We start from the raw sequence: 15,952 nt of genomic DNA, 5'->3' as shown, positions 1-15,952 counted from the left end.
GTTGCATATCAGCTCCGTTCAGTTTAAAGTATTAATTTTCACAAAGCTACAAAGTTCATCTCTAACAGGAAACTTAAAGAGAAGCAATCTGTAGGAGCAGACCGTGATAGATTTGATCTTGTTGATAGAGTGGGAACATGTAGTATAAAATCAGCTGTAAGTACAGGACACAGCAGTAGAGTCTTCTTTCACCATATCAGGCAGGTCTCACAAGGTTAAAGGAGCAACTTGCCCCTTGAAGAAGCCACTGTCGGTCAAAGCTGGTGTACTCTGTAATCGATAGAAGCAACAATATTTGGCGCCATTAGTTTTGGACAAAGTTGTACAAACAGCTCGTGGTTTCGCCCATTCTACATTACTACAACACCCAGCATGCATTACGCCCCTCCCTCTGAAAGGAACAGCCCAGCGAGAGACGCTGGAGGGAAATACTACCGTTTTCCAGTCAAGGACATTGATCGCTGCAGGCGACGGCTCAGAGCGGTACAGAACCAGAAATACGATGAGAATATACCGGTGGATCGTCTAAGAAACCTTTGGGTCTCCAGTCTACATTTCAAACCTGACGATTTTGAACGAGACATGACATCTGAGGCGGATGTCCTAGATTGAGGAAGTGTAGTTTAGCGAGCTCCCTGGTGCGTTTTACGTAGTCTGGTGGAGGTTCTACACGGTCCATTGGAGAAGCGGATAGCGTCCTCCAAAGGCCAAGAGAGAAATTGCATTTTTGTTCCACCATAATGGCGTTAGCTCCCCATGATAGCATGATAGGACTGAGGTTGAAAATTGGCGAACTGGCCCTTTAAGAAAAGATCAAAACTATGTCATGTTTGAGGGGGAAAAAACTTTGTATTCCTGTATAAATTATTTAACAGGGTGTCTCTTGACCTCACAGGGCTCAGTCTGAACAAAGACTCTGTTGTGCATAATCTGAATATGTGAACACACCAGCATTGGTCACAGGAAGTTATCACTTTAAATCATTATGATTCATCACTGGAATTATAGATTAAAGTTTGATTTCTGCATGTTTATATGAGTGCACATCTTCCTATGAAGGAGATAATTCAGCCCCGGGGAAGCACCAACAGAAGCCAGCTCTAATGTATAATTCCCAGCTATCTGTTATCGCCAATTACAGGGCTTGTTTACTAGAATCGAGGGACTTGGTGGATCCATTTTTACGGCTGTGTGTGTGTGTGTGTGTGTGTGTGTGTGTGTGAGTGGCTTGGCTTTTTAATGATGGGGGTAGATAGTGTCTGTTTAGATGTGTGTGTTCCCTGGTAAGGTCTGAGGGGGTGGCTGGGCTGGGTGGGCGACTGAGTCCTTCTGTCTCTATAAATATCCATTGGGATCCCATTCAGAAGCTGAAATGTTCTTGTTTGTGTGTCTATGCTGCATGTGTGTGTGTGCCTCTTTGTGACGCCACTGCAGCCAGGAGAGCTACAGGCTATTACTGGCCAGCAGGGTTGCTATGGAGACCAATGGTGTCAGAGCGGAGCAACATCTGTGATGTGTTTGTCAAGAAAGGTTTTCCTCCCCGTGTTTGTGTCTCCTCTCTTCCTCTGTCAGTGTCGTAGTCTGGGAACGGCTGACGCCGACTGCAGCTCTGCAGCCTGATGAGAAGCCTCCAGCCTCTCATCATTAGTGTTTTCAAACATTAGTAAACATGGCACTTGAACGTGGAACTGATTTAAAAGCTGTAATTTCTTGGGCGATAGTTCAGCTGCCTGTGCTCAGTCGTGCTCACAGCAGGCCCTCAGGGGGAGTCAGTCAGCGGGGACTCGGGGACTCTTTTCACTGGGTGTTCGCCAGTGGAAAGCGCACATTCTGGGGAAGCATTTAACCCCTGCCCCCTTCCTGCCCCCTTGCTGCTCCTTCTCTCCGCAGCTCCCCTCTCTATATGGACATGTTCTATTTCCACATCTCCTTTCTCCTGGCTGCCTTATCGGCAGCTCAGCGGGGCACAAATTCTCCTTTAATAGGTACTTATTTGGGCAATAGGAGAAATCCCATAGTTTGAGTAACCGCTGCTCCCTCCTCCTGTGCTCCTCCTGCTCACTGCTCCTTGTCTTAAAATCTCAAGCTTCTGTTTATTACTCAGATTCCCCTCTCTCTCTCTCTCTCTCTCTGACTGGGTAATCCCTCAGGTCCCTGTGTCCCCCTCTGAGATGGACAGCAGGAAGGCGAAGGGGTGAAAGGCTGCAACTTGGGAGTTTTAGATGTGGCAGCGCTCTTTTAAAATCAAGTTAGCAGAATATTATTGAGTTTATATTTATAGAAACATATAAATCATTTTAGGGGACTGTCTCAGGTACGGCATGGTGCCTTTTTTGGTTAGCCAGCACAAACAGTGAACTCCAAGTGGACTGAGTTTAACAAAATGATAATCGTAGGTATCCAAATAACCTCACATAGATCAACCAGAATGTGTTGTGTGTGTGTGTGTGTGTGTGTGTGTGTGTGTGTGTGTGTGTGTGCGGGGGCGTTGTGTGTGTGTGTGTGCATCCTCCATATCCTCCGTTCTGACCATGTTTGGGCAAACCTGGCCCTCAAACAGTCCTCGGCAGGGCATGTGTAGCTGGGCAAACTGAACCTTCGACCTCTTAATCTGCTCTAAATGAGACTGTCACACACACACACACACACACACACACACACAGTCGGTGATATAACGTACTCATTTTGGGATAATTTGGTGTTTTCACTCTGCGGGCATCCCTCTGCTAAGGCCAGTTATCTAACTTGGAAGCCAAAATTAACCAGCTTGTGCAGGTTGCCCTGCTCTCACCTCCATCACCTCAAAATGAAACATCAACCCATTTACGCCAAGATTAGACTGAGCCTTGAGTTGGATTCAGGCTGTGTCCTCACATGCCTCAGGAAAGTGGAGTCCTTATACTTCTGAAGCGAGTTTTACTTAGTTATCATCATTCTGATTGGACATGAAGTGTTCTAATGTTTTGGTTTTAGTACACGCTTTTCATTACTTATATACAGAAAAGGTCTGTCTGATATCACGTAGTGCATCTCTTCCTCAGAGCACACAGAGACCTGACGCTCTGCATGCAGAGTGTGTCATCTGCCTGTAAACCTGCGCGTGAAGCTGCAGCCGTCATATACACAAGTCACACAAAAGCCTTTAGCTTTGATTACGGCTCGTTTTGATAAGCTTATGCAATGTCACAACATTTATTTCCGTCCAGCGTTGCATTCATTGTGATCTTGTATTGATGATGGGAGAGTCAGGCCGCTGCGTAAAGTCTCCAGCACATCCCACAGATGCTCAATGGGGTTAATGTCTGGACTCTGTGGTGGCCAATCTATGTGTGAATATGACGCAGGGAACACACCGGATGCCGAAGCGCTGCGAAGCGCTGCGAAGCGCTGCGAAGCGCTGCGAAGCGCTGCGAAGCGCTGCGCAACGAAAATCGCGCGCGAGCCGGAGCACTTCCGTTCACACCAGACGCGCACTTCTCCGCGCCGGTCGACAAGCGCCTCTGCTCCTCAGCTGTCGTTTACTCACATTTGGAGCTGTTTTCATGTTCTCATCATGCTCTCTCTCTCTGTTTGCGTGTGTGTTTTGACACCCCGCCCGCACCCCCTATAGCCAGTCCACTTTGTGTCTCTGTCTTTCTTGTGTGTGCCTGTGTGTGTGTGTGTGTTTGTGTCTATGTCTGTGTGTGTGTGTGTCTATGTCTGTGTGTCTGTGTGTATGTGTGTATCTTCGTCTCTCTTGCGCTCTGTTTAGATACTGACAAATATATAAAAGCACACAAATATAACATCGCATTTGTCAATCGCGGTGTTTTATTTTGAAAATTGACCGGATTCTCTCGTTGTTTCATGTGTGACTTCCTGCCAGGATTGACGCGATCGCTCGCGGCTCGCGCAAAAAATGGACCAGACGCCGAAACGATCGCTGCAGGGCGCGAGCTGGCCGCGGAGGTGCGCGCCGCGGCGCGTCTGGTGTTAACGACACAATCCGTTAACATGGGCGCCGAAAGGAAACTGGCTCCGCTTCTCGGCGCTTCGCGGCTATTTGCGGCGCTTCGGCGTCCGGTGTGATCCCGGCGTGATGTCTCATGCTCCCTGAACCACTCTTTCACAATTTGAGCCCGATGAATCGTGGCAACGAGTCGCATCTTTTCCAGGTCCACAGGATTTGTCTTTCGACATGGTTGTTTTGTTGCCAGCTGACACATATTAATCACTGCAGTAAATATCCAGTGGTAGGCTCTTACCTATTTGCTTAGTTAAATCCATGTGGTGACTTTTTTTTTGGCCAGGCAGTGTATAATGTCGGCGGGATAATTGAGTCAGACGCGTAGTTGCGCGAGTCGGCTTTTCAGTGTCCCCGTTCTTAGTGTTCTGAGTGTTAACTTTTAGTGGCTTCACCTGCTGCGCACACACGGCATGAGGTTGCAAGTTTGGCGACAGGAAGTAGGATGCGTGAGTTTGGTTTCCAAAAGTTACATGAAAACACAGTGATGTGTTCCCTTACATTGACAATAGAGCAAAAAGAGCAAGAATCATGTTTTAAGTAGATTACCTTTTCATTTTGTAATACTGCAATATCATACCGACACCGCCAAAAGGAAAACAAATACAGTGATATAAATTTTAGGTCATATCGCCCACCCCTAGTTTCTCGTTACCTCATTAAAAATGGGCTTCTCCATATCTCATTTGGTGGCTTTCACATATTCATCACTGTGCAAAGCCTGAGGACTTTAAGTTGTATTTTAAACACATTTACACAAACACATAAAGTTTAGTTTAGTTTGATGGGAATCCCCAACTTATCTCATCTGCATTTTTGAAGCCGTTCGTTCGATGCCTGAAGGTTTATTTCAGTATTTTTCCACTCTTCTGTAATTTCTGTGTCCTAATTAACTCAGAAAACCACGCTCACCCATTACACTTCCAAATAACAGAAGCTGAGATACAGATCTGCTGTCTGTTTACAGACGGCAGGCTGGGCTTCGACCGCAGAGCTGTGTCCCAGTCACAGGGTTAGGGCGAGTGAGCTAATGCGTCAGCCTGCTCCCTCTACCTCATTACATTCAGGGAACTCCCTGACTAAGTGCCTTTTTAAACAGACTCACAAACACACACACACACACACACACACACACACACACACAGAGTCAAACATGCAGTGCTCTAAATAACTGATTAAGATTGCTGATAACCCGGGGACAGCCCTTACCCCTTCTTACCTCCTGTGCTCTCGTTTCCTCTGAGGGGCCTCAGTGCTCCCTCCGTGAGAGTAGTCATTGGCCCTCAGGTCAGAGCCAACACACACACACACACACACACACACACACACTTACAAAGGCTCTAGGCCATCATTTATTAGGTGAATGCTCCGTCCATTAGGCCATGTGTTAAATTCTTTGTGTAAGTGAGTTTGGCAGAGGAGAGAAGTGGATGACTATATATAGAACTCTTGAGTGTGTGCGGTTGTGTGTGTCCCAGTATGGCTGTGTGTGTTTTATGATCTCATTTACATCCTCATCTGCTCTTCAGTAGGGATGAACCCTGGAGACTGACCTAACAAAGGGCTTGTGTTTACAAGTAAGGGAGATCCTTATTGCTGGATTTGAATGTTGGAGAATCTTGACGTCCATGCACATGTTATGTGGGATATCTGTGCGTGTGGGAAGGGCCTGTGTTCACATATGTCTTGTTGGGAACTGTCAGCGTGTGTGACTGAGAGACAGCGAGTTTCCATCCCAGGCTCGAGTTAATTACGTAACCCCCGGGCCGAGAAGCGTGAGGGTGATCCTCAACTATAAAAGGCAAAGAGGAGCATCGAGGAGGGTCATTTGGCTTGGAAAAAGACATTCTTCCCTTCAACAGCATATTACTTCCTCATCCAAAATCCCACAGAAACAAACATTGATTACACATTTTTTGTACATCTAACCCAAGAAAGGCATATGTCAGCCAGCGGACAGGAGGACGTTTATTTTCTTATCTTTATTAAAGAGCAATAACTTTATATCCCTCCCCAACAACTCGGATCATTGCAGTCAGAAGAAGGAAGTGTAAAACCTTTCAAAATAAAAGTTGAGAGAGTCAAACCTTTTCAGGGTTTTTTCCTCAATTTAAAGTACGTCTGGAGAAACTGCATCAATCAGTGTTACGCATTTTGTAGTTTAGGAAGAACAAATATGGAGTGGCAAAGCAGTTTATTGTGTGAGTGAGTGCTGCGTTTAAGTCGGTGCTTGTTCTCTGTCAGTTTGACACATTAGCACCTGGAAGCTGCACATAAACACTGACACAATCTACTGTTACGCCACTTACCGGCTTCACTGGAGCAGTTGTTTACCTGAAGGGGTGAGCGACACGCTACGAAGGAGTTTTATGAAGGAACATGAGTGGGTCCCAACACTTCTTGTTGTTATAATGAGTCATGGGGTGAAAACAAAGCTTTCAGGCAGCAGACCTCTTCATCATTAAGAACGATCTCTGATGTAAGTTTAAAATATAATAGAACAAGTTCTCGCACAGTCCACTTAAGTTTTAGTCTGTGAGGAGCCTGTAAAACGCTGACGTGGAGGCCACAGGGTCCCACTTTATTTTACCCAGTTGTTAAACGAAGAATAAAAGTTGCCTCTTGAATTTGAATGTCCTTTTTGTAACCACTGTTTGGAGACAGCATTTTGTTATTTCTCTTTATCACGACTCTACTTCTCTAGCCCGTAGGCTAACACTTATTTTCTGAATAATGGTGACATATACACTTGTTAGTAGAGATAGACCGATATGGTTTTTTCAGGGCAGATACCGATACCGATTATTAGTAGTCAAGGAGGCCGATAACCGATATTTGGAGCCGATATTCATTTGCAGTAAAAGTGAAAATATTGGCGTCAAAATTTTGAATAATACAAACTCCAACACTTAACTTTGTTTAAATGCCTTTAAGCATATGTTTATTAAACAAACAGACAGAAAGCGCAGGGAGTTCCCAGGGTCAGCAGCATCTCTTATAAAGTTAACTGACAATTTATATAAATAAATAACTTCCTGAAGTTTTATAAAGTAAATAAAACAAAGTTAAATAAAATTTGCGAAGACATGAACTCTTATCTGCCGTTAAATTAAAAAAAAAAAAAAAAAAAAAAAAAAGTTTTTAAAAATTAAAAAAAAAAAAAAAAAAGGCCAATGCCGATATGCGATATCGCCGCCGGTCTATCCCTACTTGTTAGTGTGGGGTTGGACCCTTACTGTTAGGGCTGTCATGGTAACCGCATGACTGCAATACCGCGGTTATGTGATGTCAACTGCAGGGTGGACCCAGTGACCGTCATCACTAAAATATCGATATTGCATTATATATCGTCCTCCCGATTAATGTGATACAATTATCATATCGCTGGCGCCAAATATCAATATTTTACTTTTAAAACATTTCAGCGCTCTGAACAGATCTCCAGTTTGAGTCATCGCATCAGTGTTTATTTCAGTTTGTGTCAAAATCTGTGAGACTGACACCCAATTGCAGTGAATACATTTATTCTGCACTTCACCTTTTTAGGGGCATTTTGCATTCTTCAGTTAATCGGATATCGTGATCTATCATCATATGATTTTCTTGCAATATATCCATCATCACAGAATTGATGTATCGTGATATTATCGTTAACAGCGCCACATATAGCGTAACGTATCGTGAGTTACCCTGCAACTCCAACCCCTATTCATCATAGACCGAACGATGTTGCTACATGTCCTGCGTCTCTGCCGCATTAAAATCTAAAGGAACAGTAAACTCACTAAGTAAACTCATCTTTCCAATACAGAACGACACCTTATGAACACAAAGACGATTTAAAAATCACAGTAAGAAACCTGGCTGCAGCACCACTGTTTTAACTCTCTAATCGGCACAGATGAGCCCGTGTGCAGTCTCGCGACATGCTTGTTTAGCCACTACAACAACAACTCGCCTGTCACCACAGGTTTCATTTCAACAAATAAGAATACGAACTTAGCTGTGGTTAATAAACTTGTTTTGTTTTTGACCTGTTTCCACCGCTCATGCTGTGTTCACTCATGTCCATGATGTTTTACCATCTGGCAGACGCGCTGTGGAGAAATAAACAAAACAAACTCCGGCAGCAGGCTGGGGCGGCGGTTAACGCCCGAACCGCACTTACAATGGCTGGATGAGTTTCATCCCAGTGCTGCCAGCCGTCGCCAATGCAGCTTTACAATTACACAAATATCCCTTTCGTTCACCCCAGTTATCTAGACCTTTAAATTTGCCAACTCCATTGAATTGCAAAGTGCAACCGGTTGACAATTTTGACTTATATCAGGCTTTTAGCTGGTGTTAGTTCAGGCCGATGCGCCAACAAATAGTAACTTTGTGAGCTAAGAGACTACGGGAGAATATATGTACCATTGTTTTACAAAAATATTTCTTTCTGTTTTTGTCTGAGTTAAGGAAGGCTGTGTTAAGTTCTTTAAAATCTCCTTATAGTTTTCATACGTTCATATCAGGGCATCAAAAATGTACTCCAGCCATGAAATGTAGGAGCTTAGTGGCCTGTGGAGCCAGTTCTAAAAATATTAGCATCTATCTCCATAGTGACTCTCTGGGAGGAGGCCTCAGTTGGCTAAATAAAATAAACTTAAGTAAATATGGGTCAACAAACACATGCACAGAAACAGGCGTAGACATAGACAAACATGGAGACATGCGAGGCCACACACACACAGCCACACACACTGCTGAAGGGGTTGTGAGAAGTCAGTCTGTGAGTGGAGCAGAGCCCGAATGTGGATCAATTCAAACATTTGAGTAGTCATCAATGGCCCGTCTCACCATTCAGCTTCTCCACCCACTCCTCCTCTCACTCTTCCCTCAGTCCTGCAGCTCCTCTCTCATGTAGTCCAGATATTGTTCCCTGCATGCCAGGTTTGTGTAGTAACAAGTAGCCCACAAGTTGGCACGCCGTGTTAGACTTCACTTGAGTCGAGGACGTGTGAAAGCCAATGATATCATAGGTCCTACACAGGTCACACACAGGCACACATGCACACAGGATCTCCATCCTTGTTCGGCTGAGCACATGTTTACTTAGCGATCGCTGCGTCCTCCTACACCACCCTGCTGTTCAATGACTAAATGAAATGTGAAAACAGATGCAGGCGATAGTAGCATTGATTTCTCTGCCATATGTGCTGTTTGCTCAGAGAACAGAGGTCCTCTTGGTGTTGTAAAACACTGCAGTCCTTGTGAGGGCTTTTATTGAATTAAAGACTGCTTTAATTCAGTGCAAACAGTCGCAGTATTATAGCAATGCATGAGCGTTGTGTGCTGCAAAGCATGAGTGTACATGAAGCCTGCAGCTAACTGGATTCTATCTGATAGCACAGTTTAATCTAATTCACGGTAATGCAATTGAACAAACCTGCCACAGCCAGAATGCTGTAGTCCGTCTACAGCCTTGAATCAATGTCACCTTAGAAGGGCAACCCGCTGAAGTCTGCTTCCAGGATATCGTGCATGTGCGTGCCTTTTCCTCTCTCTCTGTGCATCCTGGTTGGTTGTCATGCCAGAGGCTGTAACAAAGACTGTGTAACTAAACCAGGTGACCTGAGGTGTATTTCTGTCAGCCTTGCTTTCCCTCTTAATGTGGATAAACATGCATCAACATCATTAAAACAATTCAATAAAATGACCTCTGCAATAAATAGTAGTATAATGGATGCTGCATGTCACTGTGTCCAGCCTCCGCTGCTCTGACAGACAGTCACATACACACTTCAGTGCAGTACAACATAGCAATTGAAGCATACCGAACCATGATCCTCTCATTGTACTGTATTGTCTGCAGGAGTCGGCTCCCTCTGGCCTCTGGGTTTCTCCTCATATCCTCCCTTTTCCTCTGATCCCAGCCTCCCCCCCTGCTGATCACGCTCAGTGCCAGAGCCCTGCAGGTGTGTGCGCTCACTCTGGGGGCTCTGTTTTCTCGGCAGGGACAGGAGCAATCGCAAAAGAAATGTGACGTGTTGGTATTTCAGAGTTTCAAATGAGCATTCTTTGTCGTGCAGCAGGCGGGGTGCAAATATGTTGAGGTGAAGTGTAGTGTAATGGGCGTCCTTTGGAGATGAAGCAGTGTATGCAGGATGCTCAAATCTTGGTGGAATCTGGCTCCGACCAGCGGCGCTGTGCATCCTCTTTTTAGATTAGGCGCGCCATATTTGCCAGGCAGCCGTAAAATCAACACACAGACATTTGTATGCTGCTCACATGAGATCAGACCGGGCAGGTATAACTTGCTTTATGCATGATATCCTTAGACAAACTGGACATCTGGAGATCTTTACACAATTAAAGCTTCTCTCCACTCGTAATCTTGTTCTCGTGTGCTCTCCAAACCTCGCCTATTTGTCTGTCTTTTCAAATTGTCTCTAACAGTGCTGTTCAATCTTCAGGTGCAACTTTAACTTTAAAGGTTTGATGCAGCAGATATATAAATACATCTATTTTAATAATAAGTGATGAAGCAAGTAATATTCGAGAAAAAAAAACATTGACATGGAGCCAATCCCAGCTGTCATTGGGTGAGAGGCGGGGTACACCCCCGACTGATCGCCAGTCAATCACAGGGCTGACACACAGACCGTGTCCCAATCCACGCGCTGCAGCCTGCGAAGGAGAGGGTCCACGGAGGATGCTCCATTCATAGCCTGTGAACATCGTTAAAGCTGAACTAAAATGAGACGGTCTGGTCTACGGAGGATTTCCTGTTTGCGTCACCAGCTGTCCCCACCCCTGCATCACCAAACGCCGCTCCTGTCGCTTAGCAACTAAGGCTAATTAGGTAGCAAAACTAATGTTGAGTAAGTTAACCTTTTATTTTAAAGATAATTTGTTTCAAGGCCCTTTCGTTTTTTTAAACGTGTTGAAACGCTGGCTATTCGATTGAGTTGAAACCAAAAACTTTTAGATTTAAAAGTGTTTTCCTCGGCCGCGCAAGAATTGGCACGCGATGCATCTCATGCAGAGACAGACAACCTTTCACGCTCACACTCACACCTACAGGCAATTTTAGAGTCACCAATGAACCTAACGAGCATGTTATTGGACTGTGGGAAGAAGGCGAAGTGCCGGGAAGGAGAACATGCAAACTCCACACAGAAAGGCCCACTACATCCGAACCAGGATTCGCTCTAGGAACCTTGTAGCTGTGAGGCGACAGCGCTAACAGTGTTTTAAAACTTCTCTGCACCAATAGCTATTTTTATTTTGCTCACATTGCCCACAGACACATCAATGATCGACATTTCACAACTTTAATGAGCCAGCTGATTTGTAAAGCCTGTGTTTGCAGCAGATACGTGCAGATGCAATTTGTTGGAGACTTATCAGAAACATAAGGGGCCTCTGTGGGATTTGACCTCTAACCCTTGCTGTGTTGCTGTTTTGCTCTGGGCATTAAGGTTCACAACCTGTTTGTGATGACTCACAAGGCAGACAAAGTAATGAGTGGGAAATGATGAACACATATAATGTGTCAGGATGTGAATGTGATCTCCAGAGGAATGGGATGCACTGAAGAACGTCTAAAACACTTGTATAATAATACACAACAAAGTCAGTGCATGACGAGTTAGAAGTGTATTAAAGTATTATTGTATTATCTAATAAAGAGTTGTGCTGAGTTATGGTTGGATAACCATTTAAAATTGAATTGTAGTTAATCATTTAGTATGACTGATCCATTTAAAGATATCCAGTCATGAGTAACTGCTTATCGCTAAATCTATTAGCATGCTAGTCAAGAGCGTCATGAATCATTTCCTCCATTGTTCAGAGGAGGTGACAGCTCTGTTCACTCTTACAGGAGCTGAATGTCAGAGCTCCTAGACAAACACATGAAGGCGCATGTCTCACAATTCTGATGCGGATGAAGAAAATAGGTCCTTGTGTCAGTGGATGTGTTTCAGGTAGAAGGTGTGTGTCCAAGATGGCTTCAGCCTCAAGCGCCGCTCTGTCCTTAATACGGAGAGAGGAAGGTTTCTGGTTTAGTTTAAGGAGACGCACATTAAACAAAGGTGTAGGGGATCCACACAGGAAAGGCTTTATGTCCTTCGTCATTCAGTTGGCCATCATTTAAGTAGCATCAGTAGCATCTAGGTTTTCTTTATGTAGGATAAAAGAAGCTGAGTGTTATGTGTCCTCACTTACAAAGTCTCGTAGCCGCAAGTCAAGACAAATATCCTCGACAAACAGACAAGACTTGATGACAGTCGTATGTATGCTGTAGATTAGACACCCGGATGCAGCCTTGAGACAGTGCTATGATTGTACTGTAAGTAAATGTGCAATAACACAGAGTTGAACGTTAGGCTAAAATAAGGACCATGCAAGTATCATGCCAGACATTATTGTTAAAGCATGTTTAACCTGTACGAATACACCTGATTCCCCTGCTTGCCTTGATAAACCCTTGCAGGGTGGGTGTGGAGCTGTAGTGCAGGGTAGTAGCATAGCTAAATATGATGCTACGTTTCTGTTAGTGCAAACCATGTACAAAAAACTTGGTGGATTTTCAAACCAGCATAATTCTCTTTTATGATTTAAAATCTTAAAGATTGCATCATTACTTTCTGAGTGGCACTAGCCGATGAGAGAAAAGTCTACAGGGAGACGGAGCCATTGATGGTGCTTCAAAGCATCCATAAACATTCAAGCCTTGAGGCTAACGAAGTTAGCATGCTAATGTTGATAGATACCATAATTTACAGCTAGTCTCACCTCCAGCTCTCTCTTGCTTTACTACAGCTGGATGTTTCACCACGACCTCTTCTCCCCTGTAAAATCACAATAGATCAAACAACAACAGGTGGTACGTGCTAACCCTGCACACACAATTATCTTACTATCCTGCAGTGTGTGATGTGCCATTATTTTCAGAGCTTGTAGTCTGACATGAAAGCGAATGTTTGTTCTTCCGTGTGTGACGCAAACCAGTTTCTAAATCAGTAAGGATTGTACAAGTCTCGTAGTCTGCGCCTGGCGTTGCACAGCTGTTTTCACTTATTTCGGGTGATTGGATCGCGCCACAGAACTGTGTGATTATGTACAAATTCTCTTAATTAACATCTGGGGCGGGACAAATGACTCCTTTTAATTCTTTTAAGCAGTAAAGGTCCACCCACATGGAGCCTGAAAAGAAGCCTAATGAGCCAGACGAACTGAGCGTGTGTGCGGAGGGCCTTTAAACGCAGCTCCTCTCTTCTAATCCACACATGCTCTTAATGACTGAAGTAGGTTTTCAGTCTGATACACACACATTTCACCTGGTTTCACCTGCTCATTACTGTCATGGATACAACAAGTGGAGGCCCAACATTTTGTAAAAGAGACTCTGTTGTTTAGAACAGAAAAAGTACAAGAAGGTATTTTTAAAAAAGCCCTCTCACTTCATCTGTTCTTAGAAGGTAAGAAGTTAAATATAGCTTTAATGCTCCACAGCCGAGGCAAAAATTAGGAATTGTTTGAAGAGCATGCACAAATAATGGACCTTAATGGTGTCAAACTAGCAATAATATTATGAAGAGGAGCTTAAAAGGTAATGTTTTGATTTGGTCATAAATGCTAGCCTTCGGTCTGAAATCATGAGCGATGGATGTCTCTTTACCTCAAGGTGCCCCTTAGCACTGCACCTATGTGTTACCTTTGATACTCTGGTTAAAATAAGCTAACAACTCCTGTTATGCTAGCTTCCATAGTTTTGGTCAAAGATAACACAGACATACAACACATGGACAAATGGTTTGTGCAGCCTTGATCCAACACTGACACTGTGACTGGGATGTTTTCAGTCAGTCAGGCCTTACATGGTCAAACATCGAGCACCTGCAATCACTGTCAAGCTGCATGATGAACACTGTATGTGTAACCTTTATCTCAGGCTCCAGCTCCGACCAGCTGCTCAGGATGAAAGTGAGCAAAAAGAAACCTGTGTTTTTCTGATTCTTCGGCTCGATAAGGAAACATTAGAGGAACATTACGTTGAACCGGAGTTTGAATGCTTTTAATAGTTTAGGTCGGACGTTGATGCAGTAGATCGGCCTGTGCTGTTCCAGCTGTTAGGAATCAGGGTTCAGTGAAACCTCCTTCAACAGAGTAGCTGTATAATTCATCTGAAGTGCTCAGAGGTACTGCAGCGCTCTGGCTATCAGCCCGTCAGGGAAGCATCCAAAGTATGAGAACAATCAGTAATGACCATGATAGGATTTATTATCTTATGCTATCATGGCAGGTTTTATATTGCGTGTCGTATATTGTAGCTCTATTACACGCCTTTGAAGATCCTCATTTCCAATAACTGAATGCCTTTTAAGCTGTATTGTCCCAAAGCTTTGCTCAGACAGGTTAGAGAAGGTCAGATTTTGAATGAATGCATGATGATGGTAATGCAAAAACATCAGGTGATGATTTGCTCCGTAAGATCAAATGAGGCATGAAAGCGAGACTGACTTAAAAGGCCCTTTTTTTCCTCTCCGTTTCCATAGTTTCACCCGGCTACACAGAGATACAAAATGTGTTATTTGTAATGTTTGAGCCCTTTTAATGCATAATCCACAACAGGTATTAAGTAAAGGAGAGCTTTGGTTAATGTGCCAGCCACGTCAGATGTGCCTCTCCGTGTGTGTGTTGTTCGCTCGCGTCCATTTGAGCGTGTCCCCAGTCAACCCTTCCACCACTGGCTGACTGATGTAGCAGTAGCCTAATTTTAGTTTATGAGGTGTGGGACCGCTGGGTGTTACCCTAGCTGCCATTTTAGATGAGGAAGCTGGGAACAGAGCGCCTCACGGGGCTCCTATCTATCGTAATTATCTCATCGTCAGGGGTTGGACAGGGGGCTCGGACCTCGCTCGCTTCCTTCAGCTTCCCTCGGCTCCTCACGTGCAGGCTCACACGTCCAGGAGCTCAGAGGCCCGGTGTGGGCGCTGCCATGGCCTTACAGGACCTCGGCGTGCCGCGCTGCTATTGGACAGATCTCATCCCGCTGAGGAGAATGTTATCTAATGCATACTGTTGAGAGTGGCAAGATCTAGGCTACCATTAGACAGGACAGCACAACCCAATTAGTCCAAATGAGGTATGTGATTCGTCCTATCTGAATCATTAGAATCTGATTCAGGAGTATGGATAATTCTCTCACAATTGGTTTAGTATTATTTAATAATCTACACAGGGTGCAGCCTATTTACACCCGCCTTCTCTCTGTGGGTTGTGTTGTTGGCGCCGTGCCTGGCTTCAGTTCTTAATCTCCACAGGAAGTGTGCATCTGTGTTTTCATTCCCCTGACAGGATGTGTGTGTCTGTGTTACGCTCCCCTGGCAGGACGACACAGATGGTGGAGGGCAGGGTTTGATGAAGTTGGATCCTTATTTATACATCACCGGGTGTATTGACCCGGCCTGGCTGCTACATCTCCTGTGGCTCTGTGACATATAGCAGAGATGGTGTAGTCGTATGTTTTCTCATTTTCTGGTGAGTCACCTTATCTGTATTAAGAGAGGTGTCACAAACAGATTCTAAATCCAAAGATGATTGAAATAAGCTTTTAAATTTGATCATGGAAATCAAGCGAAGGATCAGCGATTCTCTCAGTTCTGTTATCTCTCCTACCTCGCCTATTTATGCACACCAGAATAAGAAACGCTCTAAAGATAGCTTACTGGTAGCTTGCAGCTGCATTTTTGGAGATACCTTGGTCACTGCCGGAGTCTGAGATAAGAGAAAAGCAACAGAATCAAGGTCAACAGACCTGGAGAATCCTCCCTTCCCTGAAGTCATTGGTGTGGCAAATGTTGCCTTCCCTGTGAGACTTTAAGTCTTACAGCAATGGTTCATGAACATGTTTGCATGCAGAAATATTCCAGTTTTTGTCCTTATTCTACAATGTTACAA

The 15,952-nt window shown here is 44.4% G+C and overlaps 1 protein-coding gene across 2 annotated transcripts in view; it reads left to right on the top strand.

The window, feature by feature from the left end:
• Window positions 1–15,952, top strand: part of LOC138612946 (1-phosphatidylinositol 4,5-bisphosphate phosphodiesterase beta-4-like) — a 78,548-nt gene that overhangs the window by 20,991 nt on the left and 41,605 nt on the right. The gene's annotated exons all lie outside the window — the stretch shown is intronic.

Source organism: Semicossyphus pulcher, unplaced genomic scaffold (assembly GCF_022749685.1).
Source record: "Semicossyphus pulcher isolate SPU_LCO1_2020_fin unplaced genomic scaffold, fSemPul1.0.p SCAF_11, whole genome shotgun sequence".
Taxonomy (NCBI): domain Eukaryota; kingdom Metazoa; phylum Chordata; class Actinopteri; order Labriformes; family Labridae; genus Semicossyphus; species Semicossyphus pulcher.
Note: the sequence above shows the minus strand (reverse complement) of the source record. Positions and strands in the feature narration are given on the sequence as shown.